Raw genomic sequence first — 24,466 nt, 5'->3', positions numbered from 1 at the left:
TCCTTTGTAGGGACATGGATGAATCTGGAAACCATCATTCTCAGCAAACTGACACAAGAACAATCAAACACTGCATGTTCTCACTCATAGGCGGGTGTTGAACAGTGAGAACAGGTGGACACAGGGAGGGGAGCATCACACACTGGGGTCTGTTGAGGGGTACCAAGGGAGGAACGGGGGGGTAGGGTGTTGGGGAGGGATAACACGGGGAGAAATGCCAGATATAGGTGACGGGGATGGAGGCAGCAAACCACATTGCCATGTATGTACCTATGCAACAATCCTACATGTTCTGCACATGTACCCCAGAACCTAAAGTACAATAAAAAAAAAAGTTTGAGTTTTATCCTAAAGATGGTAAATAAATCCAGCCCATTTCTTTTTCCTCCTTTTTTTCTTTATTATTTTCTTTTTTGCTATGTGACATAGGCCTCTGGCTTTAGGGAACATGTCTGAGCCTTGAAAGTGCTTTTTGGATCTCAACACTGCTTGGAGGCTTGGAGAACAGGACTTTGTCATTTGATGCAAAGTGTGGTCCATGATTAGTAGTATCAGCATCTCCTGATAGTTTTTTAGAAATGTAGAATCTCAGGCCCACTCCAGACCTAGCAAATCAGAGTCTTTAGGGATGGGTCCCGGGAATCTATTTTCAAATGCTCTCCAAGAGATGTGTATGTACACAAGTTTGAGAAGCATGGATCTAGAATACCTTTGGACAGATTTCTACAGGACTTGGAGCTGTGGTCATTGGAAAGGAATGGAAGCCTTCCCTGGGCACGCAGGGGCTGCTGCCAGCCACCGGGGATGCCAGCTCAATAGGGCTAGGCACTGGTGCCAGGGTTAGCATTCTAGGCACTTGAAAAAGTCACCAGTCACAGCACATCTTTGGTGTTGATGGCAGATTAGCATAAGAGTGAATCGTGGTAAAAACAAAACAAAAACCAAAAACCTCTTTTTAATCGGAAGCTTAGAAGAGAAATTAATATAATGTTTAGAGTAAATATGTTTCTTTCAAAAAGACAGAAGCTTAGGAGTGGAAGGAACTTGAAGAACATTGGGTAATGCCCTGACCCTACAGATGGAGAGACTGGAATCTGGAGATGATAAATGGCTTTCCTGGGGCCACACTAGTGACTGATGCAACACTGGGTCCAGAACTCAGGCTTCTCAGCTTTAGAACTCTGACCGTCACACAGTACGGGCTTTCTTATTGGAAGCATCTTCATAAGTATTGCTCCTTATGTAATCCATAATCATTTTTAGAATAAAATAGAATTACTTTGGAGAAAAAAATTAGTGATGATTACCTTTCCTACTAGTTTTAACGTTCATTATTACTATTATTATTATTTCCAAAATATTTTAAAATTCTTATTTAATTTTTTTGCATTTCTTCAAAAAAGATCATTGCTTTATAAGGCATGGTACATTTATCTGTGTGAGAGTTTAGTTAAAACCGTTCATTGTTACCTGAACACTTGATAATGAGAAGTGGGTATTTTCATATGCTAAAATATTTAAAATATTCGGTTCAACGCCCATAATAAATAACAACTTTTTAGTGTACGTGTTGAAGTGATTAGTAAATGTATCTTTGAAAACAGTATTTCCGGTTCGTATTTGACAGGATCACACTTGATGCATTGACATACTCTGGCTTGAACGGTGTTTTCCCCTACCTCAAGAATCTATGTCTGTCTTGCTGTTTTCAAGTGTAAGGAAGTGGTGGTTTTAGAACTTACATCTTAGTTATGTGTAAAAAAAATATTTTTGTGTTGCAGTGTCCCAGAAGCTTTTGTTGACAATTCCAGTTTCCGAACAAAACATTTCGGCAATGGTGAGGGCTTCAATCCCTTCTCTGATTTGGCCATGAACGGATGGATGTGATGCCTGCTAGCCAAAAGGGTGAGTGAATGAATGTTTGTGATTATTCATCTGAAAATTCACAAGACAAAAAGTCCATCATGACAGTTGCCCACCCAGGATGAGAGCTTCTCACCTTGAAAGAAGGGACAAACTCTGTCATTGTTTTCTGGTGTAACCTTTTCAGATAATTCCTACAGTGATCTGAGGGTTCATAAAAGGCATAATAGGACCTAGGAGAACTTTCTCTGTTTGCTAGTTTAATTGTACTCTGAAGGGTGGACTATCTCAATTTTGGGCCATGTGCAATGTTGAATGAGTAATTACTTTTTTGGTCCTGTGACAGCTTGGTGATAACATGAGCCACTATGAAATAAGACAATAACTTTTTCATCTTGAATTTTAGGGAAAATTTGAGTCTAATTTGTTCCTTGAGAGAGTCCCATCCCAAACTTTTTGTATGATGAGGACTTTTAAGAAAGCCAAAGGGTTAGAAACTTGGGATTTTCAAAGAATTTTTTGGAAGACTTCTGAGAATTTTTTCCAATGGTAATTTACCTCATTAGGTTGTTCACTTACTTTTTAGGGGGAGGGTAGAAGGGACATGATGATGATTTTCTCTAACGTGTATTTTCCATCCATCATGTTCCTCAGTAGTCAATCACTCCCCTGTAGTAAGGGACACTGTGACTTACCATTACCAGAGACAATGATTGGTTGAGGCCAGGATTTGGGTGACAACTCTGACATCATTTGTGGTAGTCTTGTCATTGAGTGAGGTCAATTTTATGAAGAACCGTATCATTTCAGGTTTTGTATTGAATGGCATTTAATGGTAAGACTCATTGGCATAAAGTCATAACTTATCTTTTTCTGTCTTAGTGCAACAATATTGGAAACAGATTCTAAATAATGGAGAGAAGTATACTGAAGCAGAAAGGGCACTGTATTGGGAGTTGGGAGGCCTAATAGTTACCTGGCATGGGGCAAATGAGTCTTTTTCCTTGATTGTTTTTTTGTTTTTTGGTTTTTTTTGAGGCAGACTTTTGCTGTCATTGCCCAGGCTATAGTACAATGGCATGATCTCGGCTCACTGCAACCTTCGCCCCCCAGGTTCAAGCGATTCTCCTGCCTCAGCCTCCCTAGTAGCTGAGATTACAGGCGCCCACCATCATGCCCAGCTAATGTTAGTATTTTTAGTAGAGATGGGGTTTCACCACGTTGGCCCAGCTGGTCTCGAACTCTTGACCTCAGATAATCTGTCTACCTTGGCCTCCCAAAGTGCTGGGATTACAGGCGTGAGCCACCATGCTCAGCCTGATTTTCTCTATCTAAAACAAAGCATGTAGATTAGAGGATCCTAACCTGTCAGTGTATCTAGGCCCTAGAAATTATCTGTTTAAACACCTCAGCTTACAAATGGGAAAGCTGAAGTCCATGAGTCTAAGTGGGATGGTCTGGACTGGACCATTTAGTTGGCTAAAACCCTGGGGTTGGTCTGGACTGAACCATAGTTGTCTGGTCATCATTCAGTGGTTCTTGATAGCTTATTTTAATTACGAGCATTAAGACATTCTATCCATTTAGCTTTTTAAACCTCTTCTGATGATGTGTTGAAGATACTGTTATGCATTCAACTATTTGGGCCAGATTTGTAAAGATTTTATAGCTAGAGGTCATTTTGAAAAATCCCTCCCATTTTACACATTAAAAACTATGTTAGTGTTATTGTCCAGAGAAACTGTGTTCATAGTGAAGCAACTAGCTCAAATATTCAAGACCAGATGATTTTCAAAGAACTATTGGCTTGAAAAGGCACTTCCTGCCACAATTTGTTAACTGATAACTTATACGTTGTATTCTGTTCTGCTGGAGCTAGAGACAGAGAGAAAAAAAATACAATCTCTTACCTTCCCTACAGTCTTACTTCTGTCAGTGGCAAAAAATAAGGCAACTAGTAAGCAGTAACACACAGGCAAGGACGTCCAGAATGAAAAGAAATAGTTAATGGAGTCATGAAATTTTAGAGCCATTAGTGATCTTTGATCTTTTTAGTGGGTGGGCAAGTGCTTTGCCTCCCTCACCTGTGAACTTCTGAGGCTTTCCATTGCCATGCATGTATGATAGACTTTTGTGGATAGTCTGTAGTGAACAGGCAGCACATGTTAAGAAAAGTCCTATCTTGGCCAGGTGTGGTGGCTTATGCCTGTCATCCCAGCACTTTGGAGGCCAAGGCAGGTGGATCACCTAAGGTCAGAAGTTCAAGACCAGCCTGACCAATATGGTGAAACCGGGGCTCTCATAAAAATACAAAAATTAGCTGGGCATGGTGGCAGGTGCCTGTAGTCCCAGCTACTTGAGAGGCTGAGATGGGAGAATTGCTTGAACCCAGGAAATAGAGGTTGCAGTGGGCTGAGAACGTGCCACTGCACTCTAGCCTGGGTGACAAAGTGAGGCTCTATCTCAAAAATAATAATAATAATGATAATGATAATAATGAAAAGTCATATCTTTAGGAATTCAGGTAGAGTTAAGAATAAAGCCTGGGTCTATTTCGTATACGCATGAGAATTCATGAAAGTGGTTAGAATTCTGAAGTATTGAAATAACAACAAACTCAGGTTTTTGGTTACCTGTCATCTCTGTCTTTGCTATTGAGAGAGTCTGACTCAATCTTACTATTATAAAATTGATGTATGAAATTTAACAAAACCACATGAATGGATTTGTTGAAAACGAAGCTCGTTTTATTCATTAATTTCAATCGGGTTTGGGCCATTATTTGAAAAATCAATCTGAAGAACTGTAATGAAAATGATATCTGTTTTGAAAAAATATACTTTTAGGCCTAGTGGAATACTAGTTTTTGTTTTTGTTTTTCCTAAATAAGGAAGTTCTTAGTATTTATCAGACTGTAAAAAACTTCCCTTCTCTGTATTTTTTAGTATATGGTAAAGGTACCCAAAATCCTATTAACTGGAACACATATTCTGACTTTCTATCACTCTCATTTTTTTTCTTTTTCTTTTTTTGAGACAGAGTTTTGCTCTTGTTGCCCAGGCTGGGGTGCAGTGGCACAATTTCAGCTCACTACAACCTCCACCTCCTGGGTTCAAGCTATTCTCCTGCCTCAGCTTCCTGAGTAGTTGGGATTATAGGTGCCCACCATGACACCCAACTAATTTTTGTATTTTTTAGTAGAGATAGGGATTTTTTTTTTTTGAGATGGAGTTTGTCTCTTGTTATCCAGGCTGGAGTGCAATGGCGTGATCTCAGCTCACTGCAACCTCCGCCTCCTGGGTTTAGTCAATTCTCCTGCCTCAGCCTCCTGAGTAGCTGCGACTACAGGCACACGCCTCCATGCCCAGCTAATTTTTTATATTTTTAGTAGAGACGGGGTTTCACCATGTTGACCAGGATGGTCTCGATCTTTTGACCTCGTGATCCACCCGCCTTGGCCTCCCAAAGTGCTGGGATTACAGGCATGAGCCACCACACTGGCCAAGACAGGGTTTTAACCATGCTGGCCAGGCCAGTCTCAAACACCTGACCTCAAGTGATCTGTCTGCCTCAGCATCCCAAAGTGCTGGGATTACAGGCGTGAGCCACTGTGCCCGGCCCCATTTTTTTCTCAAGGTGCATTTCCAAGGCTTGCTCAAAGGACTCACTCTCTCCCCAGATGCTGCAGTGTCTGGCCTTCCATGCATTATGCACCTGATAGTTAGGCCTTCCATTGTCAAACATTTGTTCACAGTCCTGTGCCTTTTAGAACTTCACAGTTTATTGAATAACCAAAAGGAGCACCAATTAATTGTTACAGCTGATAATTTGGAGTCTTTAGGCTTGAAATAAACTCTAATTCTGAGTGAAGCGTTTCATGTTAAGTGTCCTCCTGGTAGACCAGGGTCAGAGTCACAGAGGTAGGCAGCCAGAACAACAAATTGCCTCACTCAAACGCAAGGAAATGAAACCATGAAATAAAAGGTTTGCACAAATAGATCATTATGGCCAATTTTTTAAGGTCAGAAGATGGGTAATGTACTCGATTGATGCTGGCGATAACCATGCTTGCATAATAAATTAACTTAGAGGCAGGAGACAGCGGAAGAAGGGCTGAGCACTTCGCATCTCTCTTTGTGCTGTGGTTCTTTAATGCCACCGTTCGCCAGGAAGGAGTCAGAGTTGGCTCTTGTTTCCTGGTGTGAAGCTTTAGTTGACACTGGTAGCTATAGGATGCACATCACGGGACTTCCAGAATGAAGAGTGGCAATGCCTGCTGCATATTGAATAGGTAGTTAGCCACAGTGTTATTAATAAATGTGATCATAACAGTGTGCATTTGCAGAGAGTTTTTTTGAGAAGGGCTGACTAGAGATGGTGAATGTGCTGGCTTATTCGTCTCTGCCCTGTCATTGCATGGTCTCTACCAATAATTTGTCCCTTGCTGGTAGATCTGGTGAAAAGACATAAGTGTCGTGTGACATTCATTGTGTGTTATTTGCTCACACTTATTTTCCCTTATTTGCCCAGCCTTCCTCTTTTGATCTCTCTTACAATCAAATTGCTACCTTTTGACTTACTAGGAAGAGATAAAAACATGGGAAAATGCATCCTTCTCACCGAAGACTTCATGAAGGGCTAGTTTTTGGCTGGGAGTTTCTTTCTTTTTAAAATAAAACTCTAGAATATGGACTTTCTGTGATGGGTTTTGGGGTGGGGCGGTAGTGATGAAGCTTCCAGAAGGTATGTGTGGCTGGTGGGTACCTTGGGCCAGGAGAGCCAGCTGACGAATTTCCTTTCTGGTCTGCCTTGTGCTGCAGCCTGTCGGGGCCAACCCACTGTTATGTGCTTAAACTTCCAGTCTTTGGAGTTTTGACTTTGAAAAGTAATTTCAACAATTTAATAAGCTACATAATATGTTTTATAAGCTGGAGCGAATGATCTTAAGTATTTTGGTCTCTTTCATAACACAATGAACCCAATATTGGTAAAAATACAGATCTTCACTCACACCATAAAGAAAGGCTAGATTTAATAAGCAGTTATGAGTGCTGGCAGCTGCCTATCAGATTGTATCACTCGGGCTCCCGCACGCGAGGACAGTGTCAACTTACATTTTATCTGTGAAGTATTTTCGATGCGTTTATTTTGCCTTTCTCTCTAGTTCCTAACCCAATCCGAATAATGTAATTGGCTAAATATTTTCCACATAGCCAACTGGCTAGGAGCCAAGGTGGAAACCATTGTCTGGCTTGATGAAGATCAGAAATTAACATGACATTTACATGGAGGTAATGGAATATATTAGTAATGTAGTAATTCAGGATGGTGAGAGACAGTGTCCATCCCTTCCTGCCCATAAGCAGCAGGAGGTGTTCAGCAGATGATGAAAGAATATCCACACCCCCACCCCAGTTCCCTAGTACCACACAGCAGTAGCCAGCCCATCCCTGTGTCAAATTTGCTTTTAAGTTCTTCAGACAAAACTCGAAGACAAACTAATGAATTATTCCATTTGTCAATTAAAAAGAAAACCCACCAACTCCTATTTTAAGATTAAATTCCAATTAGAAGATTCCATTTAATTCAGAAGCTATAACATTGTTTTAATGAATTCTGTTGGAGGTGACAGTTTATGTGAGATAAATTTATATGGTGTAGATAGATATAAATTCACTGGATAATGTTAAACATGTTACTTCATATATATTAGCTGTGAAATTTATTTCTTCTCTGGTTATGTCCCTAAGGAGGTAGAGTCAGAGGGAAAAACATATCTTCAAAGAAAGAACCCTTTCTGTCCTTTCAGTATTTGCTCTAAAACAGCCTTTTCTCACTTTTATTTAAAAAAATCTGTTAAATTTCTGCATTAACTGAATTTATGATTCTTGGTGTATGCTATTTATAAAATTGAATATAGGTTTTATGATATAGGAAATTAGTCTAGGAATGAGAATATGATCCAACTTTGTAATAAAGGTAATCTGCATTTATATTGCAGATATTTTCCATTCCTCTCTAAGCCCCTTATGGGATTATACACACGTTTTTCTGGACATACAAATTCACTGTAAACTTTTAATGTCTTGGGCAGACTTTTGTTCACATGATACCTACACACAACATCAAACCTATTGGCTAAATCAGAGGTGGCAAACATTCTTGACACACTTTCGATTTTATAGTTCCCCTTTTCCGTACTTATCCTGTGCCCCGGCAGACGTCATTAAATTGATCATATTCTTTCTTTTACTGAGTGTGGATGTTGCCGCAGATTTATTCCACCTAAATCATTGGAGGCAAGCTTACAAAGTCACCATTTACATGCGTATGGCCAATGCAGTGTATAAGGTATAAGGTTGGGGGCTTTTGAGTGATCTTTGTAGTTTGCCTTTGTATACCCAATACTTACCCTGATATCTGGCAGACAGTTTTTAAACAGTCCATATTTCATATATTAATGAAAGAATCTGGGCTGGGTGCTGAGGCTCATGCCTGTAATCCGAACACTTTGAGAAGCCAAGGCGGGAGGATCGCTTGAGGCCAGGAGTTTGAGACCAGTCTGGGTAATATGTGTGCACCACATTGTCTGATTTGTTAGGTTGTTTATTTTCTATACTTCAACTGTTTTTTATATTATGTCTGTGAAATATTACAGTTTTGTAGTGGTTTTCTTTTTCCTTTTTCTCTTTTTTTCTATTTTTGTAACTTTGGAAAAGACAAGAATGAGTCTATGTCACTCTCTTTTTACCTATATATCAACTGAGGCTCTACCATAGCAAGGAAGTGGTGATGTGAGAACCAAACCCAGACTTTCACTCTCTGGGTGCAGTTGCTTTCTCATAGGGAGAGGCGCACACATGCCCGGTGCTGACCGGGGCAGGGCAAGTTTCTTAGCTTCCTTTTGCATATTAATCTTAGTTTTTATCAATACACTGAAGCAAGCTGTATCAGGGAGGAAGGCATTGAGCTATTCATTTCAAATGATACCTTCCGTGATGTAAAATTCTAGGAACTTAAACTCCATTGCATGTTGTTTTTGAAAATATTCTGTTTTCTGTTAAGTTGGTTCAAGTAATGCACAGAGGCAAAGAGAAGGAAATTTCCATTCAGTTTATATGCAGGCTGCTGAGCTGCCTGTTGAGAATTGCCATCATTTTATGCTGTCTTCAAGAAAAATAAGCAATTAGTACATTTAAGCTATCATTTAGCTAATGTACATTTTAATTTTATTTCAATGTGTTGCATATTATTATTTCTTTTGGTCATGAAAACCAGAGTTTGGGAAAGTGACTGTGGGTGAACGTGTGAATTGTTACCCTCTTGGCCCGTAATAATAGGATGATATGGTTGACCTTGATTAAGGATAACAAAAGCAACAGGCCCCCAAAACAGCAGGCCTGTTTGATGGTGGCTTTTGGATTTTTCCCTATAGATACTCTATGTAGCACCAACCAATTGATTGGATAGGCTTACGAGATAAAATTTTTTTTTTTTTTTTTTGAGATGGAGTCTTGCTCTGTCCGTAGGCTGGAGTGCAGTGGTGTGATCTCGGGTCACTATAACCTCTGCCTTCCAGGTTCAAGTGATTCTCCGGCCTCAGCCTCCCGAGTAGCTGGGACTACAGGCATGTGCTACTAGGCCCAGCTAATTTGTGTATTTTTAGTAGAGACGGGGTTTCACCATGTTGACCAGGATGGTCTTGACCTCTTGACCTCATGATCCACCCTCCTCGGCCTCCCAAAAAGATTTTTATAGAGCCAGCAATGTGAAAGGGAATGGCTTCTTCCCAAAATTTTCTCCATAATGTTCCTTACCTCCTCCCTTTCTCCTCAGTTGAAAAATAAAATATCCCAGAGTCATGCCACTGGATTCAGCACTGCATTCTTTCTGTGGTTCTTTTTTTTTTTTTAAGTCTCTCTAGCGCCCAGGCTGGAGTGCAGTGGTATGTGAGGTGATCTCGGTGCACTGCAACCTCTGCCTCCCATGTTCAAGCAGTTCTCCTGCCTCAGCCTCCCTAGTAGCTGGGATTACAGGTGCACACCACCATACCTGGTGAATTCTTTTATTTTTAGTAAAGATGGGGTTTCACCATGTTGGCCAAGCTGATCAAGAACTCCACCCACCTCACCCTCCCAAAGTACTGGGATTACAGGCATGAACCACTGCGCCTGCACCTTTGGCTCTCTTCAAAAGTAAAGATGCTCCTGGAGGTGGCAGCTCATGGAATCCCTGGCTCTGAGCACATGAGTTTTCTTCCTGGACTTCAGGAACAGAACTACCTAAGGATAGCAGGCCAGCTGATCCAGGAGAATGGGTGCAGGCATGGAAAACCCCAACTACTAGGCATATGTGGCCAGGCAAAGAGCAAGGCAGTGGAAAGGTCAGGCCCTGTCCGTTTGTCAGGTCATTTAGTCCTCTTGTTTGTGGACTGTGGGAACTTCTTCCCTTCTAGGATGTACTCTGAGGCTAGATGGCCAAGAGGCTAGTTTCAAGTATGCTCTGTGATACATGTGTGTGTTATTATTATTTATGAGATAGGGTCTATTGCCCAGGCTGTAGTGCAGTGGCACAATTTCAGCTTACTGCAGCCTATGCTTCCCATATTCAAGCAATTCTCTTGCCTCAGACTCCCGAGTAACAGGGACTACATGCACACACCACCACACCCGTCTAGTTTTTGTATTTTTTGTAATAATAGGGTTTCACCACGTTAGCCAGGCTGGTCTTGAACTCCTGACCTCAGATGATCTGCCTACCTCGGCTCCCAAAGTGCTGGGATTACAGGCATGAACCACCATGCCTGGCCTCAGTTATTATTAAGGGAACTTTTTTCTCCTTATTTAAAAAGTTGTATATATTGAATTTTCTAAGAGTGAAATGACACGTCAGTTGCAGGTTCGTTTAGGAATCTTCAGAAAATAAGAAAAAATGGTGGGGCAGAGTCTTGATAATTCTAGAATCTAGGTGATGGATATAAGAGGGTTTGTTATACTATTTTCTCTATTTTTAAAATATTTTTGCCCACTTTTATTGTATAAAAGGGGTGTTGGGGGATGACAGGCTTATCTAGCCACCATCTAGTCTAGTGGTTGATAAACCAATCACAGGCAAGATAGAATCAGGCCTCTGCACCCCTGTCCTCTACCCAACCCCTGCTGGCCCTCAGCTGCCAGTGTAATTTAATTGATGTGGAGTTTTAGGGCAAGGAGATGCTGACCTCATCAGCCTGTTTTGTCCAGGAGTAATTTACTGGACAATACAGATAGGATGTCTTTAACCTGACATACCAGCACTCCCCAACTAACCTATAAAATGATTGTAGCTGTCATAATTGAGTAGGTGTGGCATGCCAGGGGCTATAATATATGTGTTACAGATCTCTAATCTTCCTGTGGGCAGTGTTTGGAGGGCTGTAGAGGATTACTGAATTTAGGGCCCATCAGATTTTCTTCTTTACCTCTAAGTTTTGTCTTTTTCAAAGTGTTATCTCAGCACTGCCTGGGAAGTGCATTAAATACAGACTTCCAGGCCCACAATGAGACACAGGCCCTTAGACTGGTCAGGGAGAGCGAGGTCTCTGGAGTTGAGTGGATAGCTTCAGGTTCTGGCCCCAGGACTCAGTAATACTGTAACCCCAGCCACATCACATCTCCTTCCAAGCCTCGGTTTTCTCTTCTGCAAAATGGGGACAGTGGTGTCATCCACATTATTGGCTGTGAAAAGTCCTTAATACAGTGCTTGACACCTTGTGAATGTTAGATATATGCTGCTTGCAACTGCAATTGAACCTTTTTGAGACATATGCCAATTTCCTGATAGAACCAAGAATATTGAGGATGTAGCAATGAATGCTCCAGGTGGCATTATTTGGTGGGCAAAATTTAAACCTTATGTATCCTAGAAGTGTGCTTTTTGTAATTATTAAAAACATTTTAAAAATAAGTATCACAGATTTTACTTAGGTGTTTGAAAAAGAATTCCATCATCAAAGTGTATGAGAGTTGACAAGTGTAAATATGCAGTTAGACAGTTTCAAGGAACGTGTATTATTTACTGATCAATGTAGTGTCTCCTCTGGAGCCATTACACTCAGTCATTTCCTGTCAATCTCTGCTCGCTGTTATAATCAGACTATGGATATGCATATTAAAATATCAGAAAGTTATTGTGTATGTGTGGTAGCAGCTTTTTAATTGTTAATAATGTTGCTGCTTTAAAAAGGGTATCAGGATAGTTTACTCTTAGGATGGTTAATATTCTGCAGAATTGCATGAGAAATTAGGGAAACCAAAACTTGGTCTGGTGGAAAATGAGGCCAATTGGTAGGTGTCTGTGCTTCCAGTTGGTGCCCCGGTTACAAAAAATATTAGCTTTTTTTTTCACTACTGTGTTTTTAGGAAAACTTTTATAATTAAAAGAAAAAGTTCATGTATGTGTGTGATGGTAGGAGGCTCAGTCTAATTTCTCTCTACAAGAGGGATCAGCAAATCTTTTCTGTAGAGAGCCAGATAGTAAACATTTTAGGCTTTGCAAGCCACGTGGTCTGTTACAACTACTCACCTTTGTCTCCTCTGTCCTAGTGCAAAAGCAGCCACGGATGGCATGTAAATAAAGGGGTGTGTGGCTGTATTCCAGTACAATTTATTTACAGACACTGAAATTAGAATTTCACATAGTTTTCATGTGTCACTAAGTAGCAGTAGGAGTTTTGTTTCCCCCAGCCCTTTAAGAGTAAAAACTATTGTTAGGCCACTGGCGGCAGGTTGGATATGGCCCATGGGCCTGTAGTTTGCTAAGCCCCAGCCTGGAAGAAGATTGGGAAACAGTGTGGAGGACCAGCCCTTTGTTCCCACTGTCTGGTGTTTCTGCTTGCTCACTTGCTCTTTGGTTTCTGATGAAATAATCATGTCATCAGTTTTTATTTAATGCTTATCTTGACACAGGCTGTTCTGCATAATTATTTATTGATTGAAAGTGCAATTTAGTGAGGCCCTTCCTTTACTTAATAAAAGACAAAAATAGGCCGGGTATGGTGGCTCACGCCTGTAATCCCAGCACTTTGGGAGGTTGAGGCAGGCCAATCATTAGGTCAGGAGATCAAGACCATCCTGGCTAATACAGTGAAACCCCATATTTACTAAAAATACAAAAAAATTAGCTAGGTATAGTGGCACGCGGCTGTTGTTCCAGCTACTAGGGAGGCTGAGGCAGGAGAATTGCTTGAACCCAAGAGATAGAGGTTGCAGTGAGCTGAGATTATGCCACTGCACTCCAGCCTGAATGGTGAACCGAGACTCCACCTCAAAACAAACATATGATATATTTTACATATATATATATATATATATATATATATATGTTTAAAGTGAGGTTCAGGGTGAAGAGTGAAGTGAAAAGGAAGACAAGTCAGAGAAGGAAAGTAGACTTTGAAAAGTGACATAAGGCTGGGTCTGGTGGCTCACACCTGTAAACCCAGCACTTTGGGAGACTAGGGCAGGTAGATTGAGCTCAGGAGTTTGAGATCAGCCTGGGCAACATAGTGAGACCCCATCTCTGTAAAAAAAAATTTTTTTTTAAATTAAAAAAAATACCCAAATGTGGTGGCTTGCACCTGTAGTCCCAGCTACTTGGGAGGCTGAGCTGGGAAGACAGTTTGAATCCCGGAGGTGGAGGTTGCTGTGAGCTGAGATCATGCCACTGCACTTCAGCCTATGTGACAGAGCCAGACCTCGGTCTAGAAAAAAAAGAAAAGTGACATAAGAACTATAGTCTCTTCATAACCAGTGTTATTAAAATGTGTTGTGTATCTCACTAGTGGAGGAATTTAAGATAAATTTTCTACAAGAAAGAAATGAATATATTAAACAAAAATTTAAGAGTTATGTATTATTAGGCCAGGTGTAGTGGCTCACGCCTTTAATCCTGGCACTTTGGGAGGCTGAGGTGGGTGGATCACCTGAGGTCAGGAGTTCGAGACCAACCTGGCCAACATGGTGAAACCCCATCTCTACTAAAAACAGAAAAATTAGCCAGGCAAGGTGGCATGTGCCTGTAATCCCAGTTATTTGGAAGGCTGAGGCAGGAGAATTGCTTGAATCCAGAAGGTAGAGGTTGTGTGAGCCGAGACCACACCATTGTGCTCCAGCCTGGGTGACAGAGCAAGACTCTGTCTTAAGAAAAAAGAGCTGTGTATTATTTTATTTTTAATATGTGTTATATATTAAATATGAAGCAGAAAATAGTACATCAAGTCTGGCTTCTCAGATGATATTGCTTATTGCAACATTAATAAAAATTTTAGAGGTTTAAGGAAAACTAGAAAGATTATTGTGCAAGTGGTACCTGGGCGCAGCAAAGTCGTTAGAGGTGGTACTGAAGGATTTGAAGTAGGAATTTTTCTTCTGAATGTTCCTTAATTTATCAAGAGGGAAGAGTAGAGAGCAAGAGATATATGCATGTCAGCTGATTGTGCCTAAAGAAATCTCTGGAGGGAGGACAAGAACGATCAGATGTGCATGCGAACAATCTGGAGGGAAGATGCCTCAAATCCTCCCTCCTCTCTTTGCAGGAGATTTGCTGGTTTGTGTTATAAACAGGTGGAGGAAATCAGGGCAGGGGAAACATGGGGAAGAGTGAATTTGTGGAGTGGGGCATTTTCCTAAAATGGAGGCCTAGGTAGAAAATAGCATCGAGAGGGAGAAAAGGTGTGCAGAGAAGGTGGGCATTACTCTCAAGGCATCCTTAGTAAGGGGTGGTGGAAGCCCCAACAAGAAGTAGAAATGAAATGGATATTTCTCAAGACAGGTACGAATAATCTAGAGGACTATTTCTTTATCAAGTATCATGATAAAACTGACTTGAATATGAAAAAGAAAAAGTTTCTGATTGTCACCAAGCCAGAATTTTTGAACCAAAGTATTGTTTTTGTGGTTGGGAAATAAATATTCAGAAAAGATGACTGCCTAAGATGCAAGTATCCTGATCATGATTTCACATAAATAGCCATTATAATAAAAAAGGCAGGGAGAGAGAATACAACAAAGGTAGGCTTGTGCTGAAAGAGTTGTAAATTATCCTTTTTGTTAAGTGAAAAATAAATGTATTTCAGGATCCAAGGTTAAGTTGTAGAACCTTTGATATGTAATCAACATCTACATGTAGCGATTGTGCACACAGGATGTTGGCCAGACAATTTGGGTTTGAATCCTGGTTCTGCCACCTAATAACAGTATAATTTTGGGTAAGTCACATCTTTCTGTGCCTCAGTTTCCTCAGGTTTAAAAGAATAATAGTACTTAACTCGTAGGTGATTGCAGGATTTAAGTGAGTGAACACACTTAAAGCATTAGGAAAGAGTTAACCAGCTGGGCACAGTGGCTCACGTCTATAATCCCAGCACTCTGGGAGGCCGAGGGAGCTGGACCACGAGGTCAGGAGATGGAGACCATCCTGGCCAACATGGTGAAACCCCGTCTCGACTAAAAATACAAAAACATTAGCCAGGTGTGGTCGCGCGCCTGTAGTCCCAGCTACTTGGGAGGCGGAGGCAGGAAAATCGCTTGAACCTGGGAGGCGGAGGTTGCAGTGAGCCGAGATGGTGCCACTGCACTCCAGCCTGGCGACAGAGCAAGACTCTTGTCTCAAAAAAACAAAAAACAAAACAAATTTTAAAAAGAGTTAGCACATAGTAGATTTTTGTAAAAACGACCAGCTGTTAGCCCCTGAGGTTGCCCTAAGCAAAATGTTTGCTTTGTGATCGTTACAGCAAATTTGCCCTCATTCTCAAACGTTCAGTGAACGTTTTCTGTATATATGTATGTATATCTATCAATGTATTGTAATGGTATATAGCATACGCATTCAAAGACTCTTAGACATTCTGTGCTCGGAAAAAGAATGAAGCATATTGCCTGTCCTCCTTACACCTTCTGCCTCCGTCTTTGAGGCCTGATTACTACTACATGAATATCCAAATCCACACTGCTTTTGAACAACCTGAGAGATGGTGAACTTCTCTCCTTGGGAAAGACCATTATATGTGTGACCAACTGTTAGGCCTAGGAAGTTCTTTCTTACATTGGACTCAAATCTCACTCTGGTTTGGTACCTTGGGATTCTACAAAACCCATCTCTTCTGCATGACAACCGATGAAATGTTTGAGGAAAGTGAACAGATCTTCTTGAGCCTGCTTCAGGCTAAACCTCTCTTGCTCCTTCACCTGTTCCTCTTTTATTTCGATTTTGAGGGCCCTGTGACCATCTGGATTGTTTCCCACAGCACTGATAGTCATAGAGATATATTTTATTGTTGTGTCTGCATTTATACATAATTCACTTAAAGGCACTTCTTTTTGACAGAACTATCTCCATCATTTGGAAACGAAACGTTGTGACTGTTCTTAACCTACTTCCTAAAATCTGAATCTGAGAAGCTGGTGCATAAAGAATTATAAATTGTCTCTTGAAACCTTAGTAATACTGGAATAGGCTTTCCTTCATTTCAGGCCAGGTACCTGTGTAGAAGTAATCGTGGTAACTGTACCTGCAGTAGCAGCATACTGTGTGCCAGACACTCAGCCCAATCCTTCGGTTGCAGTAGATCATTTAGGCCTCATGAGTGTGAGTCTGTTCCTGTTTTTGTTTTTGTTTTTGTTGTTTGAGACAGTCTTGCTCTGTTACCCAGGCTGGAGTGCAGTGGTGTGATCGCAGATCACTGCAACCTCCGCCTCCCAGGTTCAAGTGATTCTCCTGCCTCAGCCTCCTGAGTAGCTGGGACTATAGGCACCCACCATGTCTGGCTAATTTTCAGATTTTTAGTAGAGACTGTGTTTCACCATGTTGGTCAGGCTGGTCTTGAACTCCTGACCTCAGGTGATCCACCCGCCTTGGCCTCCCAAAGTGCTGGGATTACAGGTGTGAGCTCCTGCATCCAGCCCTGTCCTTTGTTTTAATGCATATAAATTGTGCAAGTCACGTAAAAATCGCCCCCCCCCCTTTTGGGATAGTCTGCTTTTATTCTATTGAAACTATTCAAGCTAATGTTGAATTAAAGATACTGCTATTCTCAATGTGCCAGAGCCCCCGTACACAACACTGGGGATGGTGTACTTCATTTTCTTTCAGCTTTCCCCAAGTGACTTTCCTTCCCCCCTCCTTTCAACAAGATTCTCAGAGAGGAAGCCAATCACAATGTTACTGGGCATGGGTATCTTGAGGGATGGCTGGGTGCCTTCTATGAGACTTAACACATTTCCTGAACATGGTGCCTCACCATGGCAACAGCCATGTCACACGACACATTGGTGACACATGTAAGGTGCTGCCACAACTCATCCCAGGTTGAATGTCTGTGATTCATTGTTTCCACTGACACAGTGACTACTGTAACTTGCAGTTGGAAGGTTCTCTGGTTTTCAGTGCCATTAATGCATACTGACTCCCATGGCGCATGGAGGGCTCAGGGAAGAGAAGCATAAATAAATAAGTGCAGGCTGTAAACATTGCCTTCATTAGCTTTGCAGAGAAATACTTGTTCATCAGTCAACCTCCTTGCCACTCTCATTCTTCTTTTTCTAAGCATATTTTGTTGGTTAACACCTTGGAGGCTTGAAAATGATTTTTATTTTTAATCATAGTTGTACCCATTTCTTCTTGGCAAACTTCATAAGAGAGAGTTCATGGTGGCCCCTTTTTAGTATTTATTTATATTTTTCACATGTAGCAGATTTACTGATGAAGGCATGATTCTGGGAATATTTTTTTTTCTCATTGTGAAATATAATGAATGCTTTACATAAATCAGATGATGGAATTACACATCCATTGCTTATATAGGGGGCTGAAGGTGGTATTCTATCACAGGGCTTTTCTAGAGGTCCAAGATGGGTGATATTTTAAGATATTTTAATTTTTGAGTGATTCAGCGAGTGATTGAAAAAGAAGATGTGGAATCTGGAAGACATTAAAGAGATGTCAAGGACAGACCCATTTTGATTTGTAGCCTAATGAATGTTATGCCAACTTTTAAAGATTTTTTTGAGAGTAGAACTTTAACCATTTGCTTGTGTTTCTGGCATGGTAAGGTTATTCCTGTTTCTGTTATATGATGAATCCAAAGTGAAAATGGGATAATTTTTAATTAGCAAAATTATAAAATGGTTTGCAGCCAAATGTTTCTTGTCTTGTATAAACTGTGAGGTTTCACATTTTACTTTAATCATTTTAGGAAATTTCATTCTGAAGATCTATTTCAGTTGGTATTTTATGTATGAATACAAATCTTCAATATTAGAAATTACCTTGTAATATTCTTTTCCAGTGTCACTTGAATAATCTGACAGGATTTCAGTCATGTGCATCGCTAGTGTGTATTTTTTAGGTGTCATGGTTACCTTAGTTGGATATGGCACTAATATTCAATCTAGCATTATGAATGCAAGGCTCAACATCATAAGAGAAATAGAAATCAGGGGTTAGAAATGTTTGCTAACTCTATGTTGTATGGTTTTATACAGTTGAGAATTGCTTTGGTGGAGCTTACCTATGTAATTATCAGAATCAAAAATTTTTTATTTTTACTTTATGCTATAAATACATGAATAGAAAGACATTTTGAGATATATTTTATGAAGGAAATGAAAATAATGAGTTAAGTCATGGCAACCTACACATAATTCACAGACTTTTCATTTCATGATGCTTTGGTTGCATTTGATGGTGAGAGTTTTACAGTTTCTGGGGGCTCATTGGAGCCCTGCATGGAGATGAAAGAATTCTATGGAAATGTGAAGGGATTTAAGTGTTCAGAATTTGAGGATCTGCCTAGACTGGGACAAGTCCAGCACCTTGAACTTCTATACTTTCTAGGGGTTTGGGTGGAGTGCAGCATTGTGTGCTGTTTTTGTTGGATCTTCTGGGTGGGGGGCGCTGTGTCATTGCACACTCACTGATAACAGAAAGAAAGATGGCAGAAGCCAGCCAGGCAGGAAGAAAGCTGTATATGCAACAATAGCTCAAGGCTCTGCTGATACATAAAGGCCCTCACCTTTTGTCATTTGTCTTTGAAAACCAAAGGTGTCTCTTACCAAGAGCAAGAGGGAGAATGAGATAAATGTGAATAAATGTCCTTCAGTGGAATAATTTCTTAATGAAACACGTTATTAAAGCTTAAGTTTCCAAGGGAATGTCACAGACCTAATCAGTTATTATTAAACTGCAAATAAGACCAAAGGACGGGAACCATATTGAACAAATCATCAACGCGGCTGGGCGTGGTGGCTCACGCCTGTAATCCCAGCACTTTGGGAGTCCAAGGCGGGTGGATCACCTGAGGTCAGGAGTTCGAGACCAGCCTGGCCAACATAGTGAAACCCTGTCTTTACAAAAATACAAGAAAAATTAGCTGGGCATGATAGCAGGTACCTGTAATCGCAGCTACCTGAGAGGCTGAGGTGGGAGAATCTCTCGAAATTGGGAGGCAGAGATTGCAGTGAGCTGAGATTGTACCATTGTGCTCTAGTCTGGGCGACAGAGCCAGACTCCATCTCAAAATAAATAAATAAATAAATAAATGCTGATTTTGTCTGAAATTTAAGAAGGTAATTATAGTTTTGAAGGTGAAAGACACGGGCATATATAGAAATTCCTAGGGGTCAGGAGCAGTGGCTCACACCTGTAATTCCAACACTGGGAGGCTGAGGCAGGAGGATCACAAGGTGATGAAATCAAGACCATCCTGGCCAACATGGTGAAACCCCGTCTCTACTAAAGATAAACAAGTTAGCTGGGCATGTGCCTGTACAGGTGTGCGCCTGTAGTCCCAGCTACTCTGGAGGCTGAGGCAGGAGAATCGCTTGAACCCGGGAGGCAGAGGTTGCAGTGCCTGAGATCACGCCTCTGTACTCCAGTGCAGCCTGGCGACAGAGTGAGACTCCATCTCAAATAGAAACAACAAAAAAGGAAGTTTCTTAGACCTCCCATCTAGATCTGGGCAACATGTTGCATATAGAAATAAATACAGTAAACTACAACAACATTGATAGTTTTCTAAAATAGAATCAGGTAAGACTATTTTTAGGAAGTTTCTTTTTTCTACAGGACATGGCAATATGATCTTTTCGAATTGTACTTTTGAATACCTTGCACTAGCTATCTGCGGCTGCTAGGCCTGTGGAGGGTGGCTATGGCTAGTCCAAACTGAGATGGGCTAAGTGTAAAATACACACTGGATTTCAAAGACATTGATTACATACGGGAGTGATAAGATTTTGGATATATTAGGTTACATAAAATGTATCATTAAAATTGATTGTAACTTTTTAATGTGGCCACTAGAAAATTTTAAATTAGGTATGTGGCTAACTTTATATTTCTTTCAGCAACCCTGTTATAAAACATACTAGTCAGTGCCATGTTTCTAAAATCAGGAATCTTCAAGAGCTCTTTTCCTTAAAAATTGTCAAAATACTGTCCCAAAATTGCGTGTAAAGCCTTTTCACAAATAACAAAGTGGCATGAAATTTTATCCATAACCCAAGAACTCATTCTACAATGAAATGGCAGTCACAGACATCACTGATGTGTAACTGCACACCACCTTTCTCTCCACCATCAAATGAAACAAAAGGAACCCAGAAGAAATATCCAACAGAAGGAAAATAGTTACCCAAATTATGGCTCAGATCAGTTTGGTTTAACCATTGCTCAAGTTGAAAAAAAAAAAAAAACTTGATGAATTTATATTTTAAAAAGAGAATATGAGACAGAATTCTTTCTAAATTAATTCCCTTCATCCACTATAAATGCAGCACATCCATAAAGATTGCCTCATGGATTATACACCTGATTGGGAGAAAATCACCTTTACTCATTTCCATTATGTGGACCACTTACTGACATATCTAGTTGAAGAGTCACTTAACCCACCATCTTAACCCACTGCCTTTTTGAGGTTCTACTTTGTCATGTAGACCTGTGCATTTTGTAACGGAATGTGTATACTGTTAGCACCCCATTGACGTGGTAAAGGTATCCCCAGATCATAGAATAATTTATTCTGGTGGATCTCCCTGAAGAGGAATTTTTCTTTTTCCTTGAAGAGTTTAATAGGAAAATACATCATTTTTACATTTTATTTTTTATTTTTATCTTTGAGATGGAGTCTAATTCTATCTCCCAGGCTGAAGTGCAGTGGCAGATCTCTGCTCACTGCAACCTCTACCTCCTGGGTTCAAGTAATTCTTTTGCCTCAGCCTCCTGACTAGCTGGGATTACAGGTGAGCAGCACCACATCCGGCTAATTTTTGTATTTTCAGTAGAGGTGGGGTTTCACCATGTTGACCGGGCTGGTCTCAAACTTCTGACCTCAGGTGGTCCGCCCACCTCAGCCTCCCAACGTGCCAAGATTACAGGCATGAGCCACTGCACCCAGCCCATTTTTACATTTTAAATGCCCAAATTTAGGCTGGCATATAATGCAAGATTTTGAATGTTTACAGTGATATTCCTGCCTACTGGGGTCCCCTTGGATTTGTCCCTCCAGACCCTTCCTTTTTCGTGAGTTGACATTTACCACCATCTTCCTTCGTCCAGTTGCCGTGAAGGTATATTTTGGTAGGAATATTTGGAAACAAACTTAGTTTCTGTGCTTATTACGACTTCTTTAAAAAATTAAAATTACTACTTTCACTGAGCATTTTAATCATGAAGTTTGAGCATCTTAGCCTGCTTAATAAAAATGCTTTGGTGTTCCTTGCACATGATAGGAAATTGTAGGATGGCCTGAGGGTAGCTTCCAGGAGAGAGGAAAGATTTTGGGTTAGGGGAGGATGTTGGAAGTGGAAGCAGGGGAAGGTGAGATGGAATAGGAGTTGTAGTGAAGGCTGGGAGGATGTAGGATTTGCCTTCAGGTGGGAGCCATGCGGTGGAGAAGAGAAAATCAGGACTTAAGACTTGAGCTTGCCTGACACAGCAGATGGCGGTGTGTATAACAGAGATGGGGGAGACTCCATGAGGAAGGCTTCAGTGGGTGGGGATGGCAAACTACAACAGTGGTTCTCTAGCCTTATTGGCACCAGGGACCAGATTCATGGGAGACAGTTTTTCCACAGACCAGGGCAGGGGATGGTTTTGGGATAATTCAAACACATTACATTTATTGGGTACTTTATTTCTATTATTATTACATTGTAATATAGAATTAAATAATTATACAACTCACCATAATATAGAATCAGTGGGAGCCCTGAGATTGTTTTCTTGCAACTAGATGGTCCCATCTGGGAGTGATGGGAGACAGTGACAGATCATTGGGCATTAGATTCTCATAAGGAAGGAACAACCTACATCCCTCCTGTGTGCGGTTCACAGTAGGTTTTGCGCTTCTGTGAGAATCTAATGCCACTGCTTATGTGACAGGAGGCGGAGCTCAGGTGCTGATGTGAGCCATGGGGAGTGGCTGTAAATACAGATGAAGCTTCACTCCTTCACCTCCCTTACCTCCTGCTGTGCAGCCTGGCTTCTAGCAGGCCACAGATGCCAGTCTGTGGCCTGGGGGTAGGGCACCCCTGAACTAAGGTACTTGGAATTTGGAGGTGAGGGTCAGAAATCTGTATGGAAATACTCAGGTGAGGCCAGGTGTGATGGCTCACACTTGTAATCCCTGCACTTTGGGAGGCTGAGGCGTGTGGATCTACGAGGTCAAGAGATTGAAACCATTCTGGCCAACATAGTGAAACCTTGGCTCTACTAAAAATACAAAAATGGCTGGGTGCAGTGGCTCACACCTGTAATCTCAGCACTTTGGGAGGTCAAGGCAGGAGGATCATGAGGTCAGGAGATTGAGACCATCCTGGCCAACATGGTGAAAGCCTGTCTCTACTAAAAATACAAAAAAAATTAGCTGGACATGGTGGCACACACCTGTAATCCCAGCTACTCAGGAGGCTGAGGCAGGAGAATTGCTTGAACCCAGGAGACAGAGATTGCAGTGAGCCGAGATCAGGCCACTGTACTACAGCCTGGGTGACAGTACAAGACTCCATCTCAAAATAAAATACAAAAATTAGCTGGTCGTGGTGGCATGCACCTGTAGTCCCAGCTACTTGGGAGGCTGAAGCAGGAGAATCACTTGAATTGGGGAGGTGGAGGTTGTAGTGAGCCGAGATCACGCTACTGCCCTCCAGCCTGGGTTACAGAGTGAGACTCCATCTCAAAAGAAAAAAGAAATTCCCAAATGACAGTCATAATTAATCTTTCTTCAAAAACCTTCTTGCTCTTTTTTCTTGATCACATTTATTCAGGAGTAGTTGCACTCAACGCCTCTTTTCTAGGCCTCTTTTAGCCAGTTAAGTGTGATTTAGGTTTTTTACTGTTTCATGATCAATTATACTGTACTTGAGCCAGAGAGGGAAAAGCCACTACTTCTCTTGCTGTTGTGAAACAATAAAAATAAACATCTAAATGTATTTCCTTCTAGTCTTTTGGATGCATAATTTAAATAAATGCATAGTTGCAATTATCTTGTGCTTGTAACTTTTTATCCTATTTTCTTTTTCTAACATAACTATTTTCATATTGCCATATTATCTTTTATGAATTGTGTAAAAATCATCTAGTCATTGCATAGATATTATTAGGTCCTTGTCTGTGCCACGGCCTGTTCAGTGTCTTTCAGGTGACAGGACATAGTAATTGATCACTGTCTTTCTTCATGAGGACACCATCACTATTTGAGATTTAACACTTATTTTTGTGTGTGTCACAGCTTGCATGGTATTTATTTTGCAGGATGCCTCCCAGGTCACTGTGACAACCGACAATGCTTCCACCGAGTTCCTAATATCAACCCCCTTCTAACTCCCAGTTGAGGATCACTGGTTTACACACTAATTTGATTAACTATTTTCCTTCTCTTGGACATTTGATTTGGTTTTTTTCTTGTTGTCTTTCTTTCATTAGGTGATAGTGGGGGAGAGGTTGTTGGCAGTTACACATCAGTTGTATATATGGTTGCCATTTCATTGTAGAACAAGTCCTTGGGTTATAGGTGGTTTTCCATGCTACTTCGTTACTTGCGAGAAGGCTATACACAAACTTTTAGGACCATATTTTGACAATGCCTACAGGAAGGACATATGACATGAAGGAGCCACTTCTGAATAAGATCTAATGTTGGAAATTTTTGTTTCTTCCTCGTAGTTGCTTCATTTTTTTCCACGTCAATTGTATCTACCAGCCCAGAGGTGGAGTGTATTTCAGGGGAGTATATTGGACCATAGTATTGGAGAATGTTTGCAGACCCACAATTCAGGGTCTCATTTAAAATCCTAGTTCTGCCATTTCCTAGCTATAGGTACTGGGGTAACTTATTTCACCCAGTTGCATCTCTTCGTCTTCCTCTGTTACATAATAGCACACCCCAGAGTGAGATCTTGTGAGATTAAATGAGCTATGCACCTGAAGTTATTCTGTTATGTACAATAGAGACCAGCGTTTGTCCAGTGGAGTGTGGTGGTGGCAGGCACAGGCTCTGGTGTCAGGCTATGGGTTCAAATCTTAGCTCGGTGATTTTTTTTTAGCTGTCTGGCCCTTTCATAAATTA

General features: G+C 41.0%; 1 protein-coding gene across 1 annotated transcript in view; it reads left to right on the top strand.

Annotated features, from left to right (window-relative positions):
* Positions 1-24,466, top strand: part of FOXP1 (forkhead box P1) — a 635,694-nt gene that overhangs the window by 90,352 nt on the left and 520,876 nt on the right. Inside the window, exon 2 of the mRNA XM_054245862.2 lies at positions 1,782-1,905. The gene's annotated coding sequence lies outside the window, so the exon portion shown is untranslated. The remainder of the gene's footprint in view (positions 1-1,781; positions 1,906-24,466) is intronic.

This window comes from Callithrix jacchus, chromosome 15 (assembly GCF_049354715.1).
Source record: "Callithrix jacchus isolate 240 chromosome 15, calJac240_pri, whole genome shotgun sequence".
In the NCBI taxonomy this organism is placed as follows: domain Eukaryota; kingdom Metazoa; phylum Chordata; class Mammalia; order Primates; family Cebidae; genus Callithrix; species Callithrix jacchus.
This window is presented reverse-complemented; position numbering and strand designations above follow the sequence as displayed.